Here is a 9558-nt window from a genome sequence, read left to right as displayed (position 1 = left end):
ACTGGAGAGAACTGAGTACTTTTACTTGGCCTTTTCTCTCATTTATGCTTATTGCCTGGCCTCTGTACGCACCTGAGTATGGGACCCTGATCTGGTTGACAGGCCCTACCCCACCTGATACTTGGGTTTCCTCTATAACATCTTCAGTCTATGCATAGTCACAGCAAATCCCTCCCTGAGGCAGCCAACTCCATCTGTAATCAGCTCTGAACATGAAGAAGTTCTTACTATTGAACTGAAATGTATCTTTGTAGAGTCTCCACTAATCCTAGTGCTATTCCTGGAGGCACAAACCATGCAGAACATTAATAAATACCAAATAATGCAATAATTTTTGCAGAGTATTGCAAAAGTATTACATGCCCCGGGGTCTGGCATGTAATAGGCACTCAGTAAATGTTGGTTTCCTTCTCTGCTTTATTTTTTCATTTAACAACTATTTCTTTTAACAACATAGAATGTCTACCATGTGCAAGACACTGCACTGGGACCTAAAAATAAAAAGATGAATAAAACACAGTCCCTGTATCCTGAAACTAACTGGTGGGCTGAGACTGATCTATGTGTATTCTGTTATAACACTGGGTTAGAAATATGTACCAGACCCCCAAACTAGAGCAGGACATTCTACTTTATTTTTGTGGGGAACTAGGGTAGCTCAGGTGTGTAGTTTGAAAATCATTTATCTAGGACTTAAAGGCTGGTGTGTACTTTCAGAGCAGAAATCACATCGCTCATGGCTCAGTGAGAATATGTAATTAATTTGGCTTGGTGTTAGGGGGTTAAGGACCTAAAGAGTCAGCATCAGTTGGAATCTGCCTTCACTAATACTTTCATTTTAAAATTTTAGAAATGTGAAAAAGTCTGAGACAGTAGTCAGCACGGTGAGCTGTAGGTACAAAGAAAAAGAACATCTGGCCCATTTTTTGGTTATTTACACATAACATGGAAGACAGTGTCAAGGGCAGAGAGGCAGAGGGCAGGGAGATGTGAGGAGTCCCTGCCCAGACCTTGGGGCCTGTAGATAACACTTAACCTCATGATCCGCTTATTACCCTCCCCACCCTATGGCCTCTCACTGGAGGTTTGGGGGTTGAGTTCAGTTTGTGATCTCTGCAACTAGATAATGTTTAAGTTAAGATAACTCACCATAAGGAGGGAATTCTGACAATTGGAGGGAATGGAGGTTTCTAAATATATATTTGAGAACCTCTCTGACACCACAAGCACAAGCAACAAAAGCAAAAATCAGCAAGAGGAACGATGTCAAACTAACAGGCTTCCATACAGCAAAACAAAACAAAACAAAAATAAACAACATAATGAAAAGTAAACTCAGATATGGGAGAAAATATTCACAATCCCTATACTTAATAAGAGGTTAATACCCAAAATATATAAAGAACCCATTCAATCCAATAACAACAGCAAAACAGTCTGATTGAAAAATGGGCAGAGGAATCAATGTTGTTGTTTTGTTTTTTCCAAAGAAGACATCCAAATAGCCGACAGGTACATGAAAAGATGCTCAACATCACGAATTACCAGGAAAACGCAGATTAAAACCACAACGATATCACCTCACACGTTACAATGGCTGTTATCAAGAAGACAGGAAATAACAATGATATGGAGAAAAGGGAACCCTTGTGCAGTGTTGCTGGAATGAATGTAAATTGATTCAGCAAGTCTAGAAAAAAGTATGGAGATTCCCCCAAAAAATAAAAATAGGACTACCATATGATTCATCAATCTCACTTCTGGGTACATTTTCAAAAGAAATGGAAAATAGGATAATGAAAAGATATGTCCACTGCAGCATTATTCACAACAGCCAGGGTATGGAAGCAGCCCAAGAGTCCACCAAGGGAGGAGTGGGTAAAGAACACGCGGTACCTGTATTACATCACTCAGCCTTGAGGAAGGAGATTCTGCCATTTCCAACGATATGATGGACCTTGACAGCATTATGCTAAGTGAGAGGAGCCGGACAGAGAAACACAAGTACTGTATAATACCACTCGTATGTGGAATCTAAAAAAGCCGAACTCAGAGAAACGGACAATAGAATGGTGGTTACCAGGGACTGCAGGGTGAGGGCAATGGGTAGATGTTGTTTGAAGGTACAAACTTGCAACTAGAAGATGAATAATTTCTGGAGATCTAATGTACAGCATTGTGACTATAGTCACCAACAGTGTATTACATATTTCAAAGCTGCTAAGAGAGTAGATCTTAAACGGTCTCACCACGTTATGCTAATTACATGACTGAAAGTGTTAGCTAAGCTCTGGTGGTAATCATACTGCAATATATAAACACAGCACATCAACATGTTGTACACCTTGAACTGATACAACATTATACATCAACTACTTCTCAATAAAAGAGAGAGGGAGGGCGAGAGCGATAGAGGGAGAAAGAAAGAAAGAAAGGAAAGGAAAAGAAGGGAGGGAGGGAGGCAGGGAGGAAGGGAGCTCTTTCTGCAGAGAGCTCCTCTGCAGTACTTTGCTGAGGGAGAGAAGGAAGCCTGTTTCGCTTTTGCCAAATTGCCTAGCAAAGGATGTGGGAGAGAGGGAAAACACGGCCACTCTGAGGAGCGACACAAGACAGGCAGGCTTCCCGGAGTTGCAGGGCAGAGCCTAAACCAGAGCAGGCATCACAGCTGCAAATTGCACCCAAGGCTGCTTGCAGAGTGGCCACCTGCAGGGCCACCAGTCCTGGACCTGCTGGGCTGTGGAAGCACAGGCATGCTCGGGAAGCACCGGACACCTCCAAGGGACAGGGTCAGACGTGGAGGCAGGGCTGGATAGAGTGTGCGCATACCGGCTCACTGCCTCCTGCACTCCACATTTCCATCCTCGATACCTATGCAATATAAAAATTGGGGAAGCCCTCGAACTTAAAATTCAAGGTCACAGACTTGCTTAGTCCTGATTATTTTATATTGTATCTCTTTAGGTGGACAAATTTCCCAAACTTTGTATTTGGACCATGAAGAAAAACTTTTCTCAGATCCTTTTTGCAGTATTTATATTTACAAGAGTTGGGATCAAACTATGGGTAGGATTGATACTCTCAAAGTGAAAGCAAGTCTTTGCCATCCCCAAATAAAGGTATATAGGCTTTAGGACAAGGAAAGTAAATAATCAGGTTAAATATGTCCTATTTAAACTCCCCCTGGAGTCCTCTGAATCTTGTGTTTGTTTAAGTGCCATACCTGAAGAATTTTAAATTATTATTATTTTATATATCTACCTTCTCCAAACAGAATTTAAGTAGACAACCCAAACCATGTTTAAAAGCTGGTAAACAGGAGAATGGATTCACTCCCAACCACGGCATGTGAGAAAGGAAGAGAGGGAAGCGCGCTGTCTCTGTCCCCAGTGGCAAGCCTGTCAGTCTTTCCTACAGAAATAAAAGCAGCAGCATTTGCAGGAACAGGTACTAAAATAATTTTGAAGTATTAGTTTTCCTCTGTTAAGTTTTTATTACATCCTACACTTCCATAATCAATATATAGTTTTATTTTATATGCTTAACATTTTATGTAATGGATAATTTCATTCTGATTTTTTTTCACTCAAGATTGTTTTTAAGATCTCAACATATTGTTACATATATATCTAGTTCATTCATTTTAATGATGATAGTCCACATATGACTGTATCACAGTTTATTTATTGATTATGATATTATGAAGCATTACCCTTAATAGTAAAGAACTGGAAATAAAAGGCATATCTGCAAACAAAAATTGTTGAGTAAATAATGGTATAGCTACATCATCGAATATGTCCAGCTAGTATAAAGAATGAGGGGAAGACCTTAACTTGGAAAGATGTTCATGATAAATTACTAAGCATATAGAATGATCTTGTTTTTGTAAAAATAAAAACCCCTTTATATGTGTGTTGTGTATATGATGTTTTCATGTTTGTATAAACATGAAAAACATACTCAGTAAGCCCAATGAAAAGATACCCAATAACAAATGTTCATATGGCATTTACTTGGCAGTAGAACTGGATTGGTGGGGAGGGAAGAGAAGACTATATATTTTATATGCTTCTGTGTTGTTTGATTTAGCATGTGTTACTTTTACAGTTTAAAATAGCCACAATAATAAAACACTAGGGAGAGAAAAGTAACTCTTAAACTCAATTTTTGCTTCAGACTCATCTTTGTTGCTAATTGTTAAAATGCCATCTCCCAAACAATCTCTCCCTGCCCACTTCCCTCAAAAATATTCCTGAAAGTCTCGATGTCTATGCTAATTTCTCATTTTTGTGCCCACAAAAAACTGACACACGTTAGTTCTCTCTACTACTCATCTTTCCAGGGGTGTTTAAATTTTTGAAGGGCTGAGGCTGGGCTGCAAGCTCTAACTTTATTCATCTGAACACTTTTACAATCTCAGACAAGGGGGGCATGGCGAGGGGAGCAGTTTTAGGGAAAGAAGTCATTCTGGTGGCCCTCACTCCTGAACCCATAGGAGACCACTTACTGCAACCAGAGGTACTCAGGCCCAGCCACGGGAGAGGGGTGCTGCACAGCTCCTCACGATCACAATTTTAGAAAACCCTTTTCCATTTCATACTGAAAAGGCTTTTCACACATCATTCATCATCTTGTGAAAATAATAATAATGATAATAATAATAATTATTTATCCTCACCTGAGGACATTTTTACATTGCCTTTTAGAGAGAGAGGAAGGAGGAGAGAAGCATGGATTGGTTGCCTCCCAAACACACCTGGCCCGGGGATGGCATCCGCAACCTGTCAGTTATGGATGATGCTCCAGCCAACCGAGCCACCCCGGCCAAGGCCATCTTCTGGAAATGAAATCGTACAGATTCCAGATTCTCCTCACCTTTGCTGTTCTTTTAGACAGCAAAGGCGAGGAGAAAATTTTATTTATGTTTTCTTCTTTCTTGCTACACATAAAGTTCTTGAATCTATAGAGAAATCGACGACCAGTTATTTATTTTTGTCCAAGGGGACGAGCCACCTAGATTTATCCTTCAAGGATAGGATTGCTTGGACTCAGCTCTACGACCTGAGGCAAACAACTAATAACGTTGGCAATATCTCCTAAGCTGTCGTTCTTCTATGGTGGGTCTGCCGGAGGACCCAGAAATCCCAGGCCCACTTGTCAAGTTGATATTTCCAGGGGTCTAATTTGAAACTTTTAGTTGTGGTGAAGGTCAGTGAGACTGGTTCAATTTACATTTTCAGCTCACTTTAAATGCTGGAAGAATGGACACAACTGTCCTTGAATGACAATAAAAAATTAAAAACCTAAACATTAAAAAAAAGGCTGGAAGAGAAGTGAAGCCAGCAAAGGTCTCCAACCCCACCCCATCCCACTGCGCTCTCACTTGTGGTCTGGGAGGCAGCTGGCCGGCCAGAAGGGGGTCCAGGTGTTTTGTTCTTATTTACCTTGAACTCAGTGTTGCCTTTTACTAGCTCTCTGATGCTTTGCATATTTCCCCACAATATAAAACCATTTAACCAAAAAGAGGAAAGTAAACAGAGGGGCCATTATCACAGGACACTTTACCGATTTCCTTTGCAGCAGTGGCTCTCAACCAAAGCAGGTTTTGTCCCCCAGAGGACATGTCTGGAGACGGGCTACTGGTGTCTGGTGAACAGAGGTCACAGATGCTGCTGAATGTGCTACAGGGCACAGGGCAGCTCCGCACAGAGAACTCCCCAGCCCCAAACGCCAATGATGACAAGGCCGGGAAGTTCTGCTTTTAGATACTTGATCTACTGCTCGGGTGTGACTCTCGATGGAGTCTGTGGGGGCTCCAGAGATTCTCAGGTACTCCTTTGCTTGTCATTGCAGAAACTAAATGGACCCAAGTGGCTTTTGAGTTCTATGACACAAAATTAGCATCAGAATAAAATCTCTGGTGAACATTAGATGTATCATCTTCAGAGAACCTAAGTGAGATGTTTCTAAATCTCAGTAAAAATATACCTTTTGGTCTTCTTGCAGTGTTGTACTAAACAAGGTAGAAAAATGTCAAAACTGCTTTAAAGAGTATACTGTCTCTTCAAGGAGAAGTCTGTGGACCACCTGAACCAGAATCACCGAGAGTGATTATTTAAAAATCTCCATCTACTACACCCGTATCGCTGAGTGTTACACATGCTCCCTAAATTCACCTGTCTGCCCCTGCCACGTCGCAATAAGCAAACACCTGTAGAACCACCAGAACACTGTCTGACAGCCAATAAATGTTAAATGATTAATGATCATTTGAGGGTATAATAAAAATTTGGTCTTTGTCCCTGATTCCTAGTACAAAGCTCCTAAAACTCTTGGAATTAACTGGCTTTTGGATGTTAGTGAGAAAACTCATAGACAGCCCTATGTAGCTACAGGATGGGGGCTGGTTGCCAACCAAAAAAATCTGTTTGATTAGAGGGTTAGAACTTTTATCTCTACCTCCACCCCTACCTCTGGGGAGGGGAATGGGGCTGGAGATTGAGTTCAATCGCCAGTGGCTATTGATTTGAGCAATCATGCACATATAATGAAACCTCCATTAAAAACCCTAAGTAATGGGGTTCAGAGAGCTTCCTGGTTCTGGCAGAGCAGTATGCCAGGAGAGAATAAGGAAGCTCCACCCTACCTTCACCCCACCTTCACCCGACCTCCCTCCATACTTTGCCTTATGCATCTCTTCCATCTGGCTGTTTCTGAGTTATGTCCTTTATAATCAACTAGTAGTAGTAAGTAAATCATTTCCCTGAATTCTGTAAGTCATTCAAGTGAATATTATATCTGAGGGTGGGGGTGCGATAAACCCCAAACTGATAGGCAGAAGTACAGGTGCCTGGGAACCCCACTTGCAGCTGAAGTCTGAAGTGGGAGCAGTCTTGTGGGACTGAGCCCTTAATGTGTAGGGTCTGTGCTAACTCTGGGTAGTGCCAGAATTGAAATGAACTGTTGGACACCCAGCTGGTGTCATAGAACTGGAGAACTGGTTGGTGTTGCAATGATGTACTTCATGTCAGAAAAAGCTACATAATTATCTTACCCTAAATTAACATAGAAGCCATGGAAAGAGAGAGTAAATCATATATCAGGAAAATAATATAGCTTTAAAATCTTAATATGGTAACTTTTCAATGATATTTTTAGTAAGTTAAACTATTTTAGAATTTTTTTCCTAATTTTTGATTCCACATATATTAATATATTGTGCTTATATATATTAATTATAAAGTACCAATCCCATATTCAAAGCAAGGTATTTAAAAAATATCCACCACCCTCAAAATGTTCCATGATATCATGCAAGACCTTTACTAACGCAGAATCTATAGTTTATCTACCAAGAATTCTTTATATAAACAGTTAGTAATAATAACTCCCAAGAAATGTGACTCCTACTTAGAATACTGCACCAGCAGAAATGAATGAGTAGCACATTTTTAGATGCTGCTATTCACACAGTATCTGTGGGAGGACAAGGAGAGTCCTGTAGTCTTTTCTTTACACATCATTTACTTCTTAACAGCACGTTGACAACATGTGAGCAGCAAGAGAGAATTTGAAGACTCAGTGCTTCAAAAAAAAAACAAACAAAAAACAAAACTTTGATACTGCAACTTATTCTAGAATCCCAACTTTTAAGGGAAAAAAGTATAGGATATTTTCATATAAGTCAATATCCCTTATCAGAAACCTTTGTGACTGGATATTTAATAACTCAGAATTAAAAAAAAAATTAGAAATGTTATGCATTTTATACCATATTTTACGCACTTGCTCAGTGGAGTCTGCATGAACCAAGTTGTGACCCCCTGAAGTTCATATGTTGAGGCCCAAACTCCTATGCTACTGTATTAGAGATAGGACTTTTAAAGAAGGGATTAAAGTTAAGTGAGGTCATAAGGGTGGAATCCTGTTATGATAGAACTGGTGTGCTTGTAAAAGAGGAAGAGCACCAGGGATCTCTCTTTCTCTGCTATGTGAAGACACAATGAGGAGGCAGCCACCTGCAAGCCAAGTAGTGAGCCCTCACCAGAATCAAATCAGCTGGCAACTTGATCTCGGATTTCCCAGCCTCCAGAATTGTGAGAAATTGTCGGTTGTTCAAGCCACCCAGTCTGTGGTATTTCATTATAGAAGCCTGAGCAGAACCACAAAAACAAACATATTAATATTTCTGCAGTGAAATATATGACTATTAAAATTTAGAGTGCTAAAGACTATAAATAGACTAGTATTATAGTTTATTTACTCAACAATAAATCAGTAAGTGAAAAAGTAGAATAAATATTAACCAAAATTTTTTTCATTTCTAAGAGAAATAATAAAATTACAATTATATACAGGTTAAAACTATAATTAGACCAAGTTAAAGGTCTATATGTGAATACACACACATACAAACACATATATATAAATGTGTGTGTGTATATATATATGTGTGTGCACAAATGCACATACAAACATTCAATAAATGTTTCTTATTTCTAGTTACTTGAAGATCTTGCATCAGAGGACGTGTCAGTTATCTATGTACAGTTAGATATCAGATGGTGGGTCAGGAGCAAGATCCTCAAGTGAGGAAGCAGCAGCACCTATCCAAGGCCTTTAAGACACTTCCTCCAGCTTCACTTCTGCCCATGATGGAGTAACTGGGTCCAGACTCGCCCTCCTGCTATAAAAAAAATAAAATATAAGTGGATAAAATACATTAAACAGCTGGTTTTGAGCATTAGGTAGGATTCACTGCAAGACTGTGAGGCGTGAGAGAGCAAAAACAAGTCAGGGGGGCCCTCTAATCACCCCCACTTCCTCCTGGAGGCACCATTCGGACCACAGTGCAGGGATGTTGAGCAGGGCATGGTGGTATTGTTGATGCCTCAGAGAAGTGAAAGTCGCTGGGATTTGTTGATAGGTATACCAAATAGGAAGGTGGAATGCAGAAAAAGGGCCCTAAAAATCTGATTTGGGCTTCTCCTGAGTCTCTTGATGAAGAGTAAGCTGCAAATACATGGAATGAAATTCCATGAGGCCAAGCAAAGAAAGACTAGGGAGCTATCAGCTGAACAATTCCCAGAGCTCACATGAAGGTCTGAGAAAAACTAACTAGCCTTAAAATAAAGGCCACTCTTAAACCCACTGTGATAGGCTTAAAAAAATAAGCCTTGAAACATTCAGACCTTGAAATGATCAAGCCTAGCACAACAATGGCCAACACTCCTTTGGGCACTCTTTATAGGAGCCCCAGAAGATACAATTTTACCTATCAATATCCAATGTCCATTTACTAGACATTTGAAAAAACAGGGAAATGGGATTCACACCCAGGAGAAAAGGATCAACTGGTAGAAACAGATCTAGAAATGACAGAGATGAGGAAATGAACATTTGGGACTTTAAAGTGGCTATTAGAAATATGCTCAAACATTTAAAAGAAAATATCAATACACTGTATTTTTCGGACTACAAGATGCATCGGGCCATAAGACACACCTATGTTTTAGCGGAAAATAGGAAAAAAAACCCCTGCTCCACCACTTCCCCCCA

The sequence above is a fragment of the Desmodus rotundus genome, chromosome 3 (assembly GCF_022682495.2).
Source record: "Desmodus rotundus isolate HL8 chromosome 3, HLdesRot8A.1, whole genome shotgun sequence".
Lineage (NCBI taxonomy): Eukaryota > Metazoa > Chordata > Mammalia > Chiroptera > Phyllostomidae > Desmodus > Desmodus rotundus.
This window is presented reverse-complemented; position numbering follows the sequence as displayed.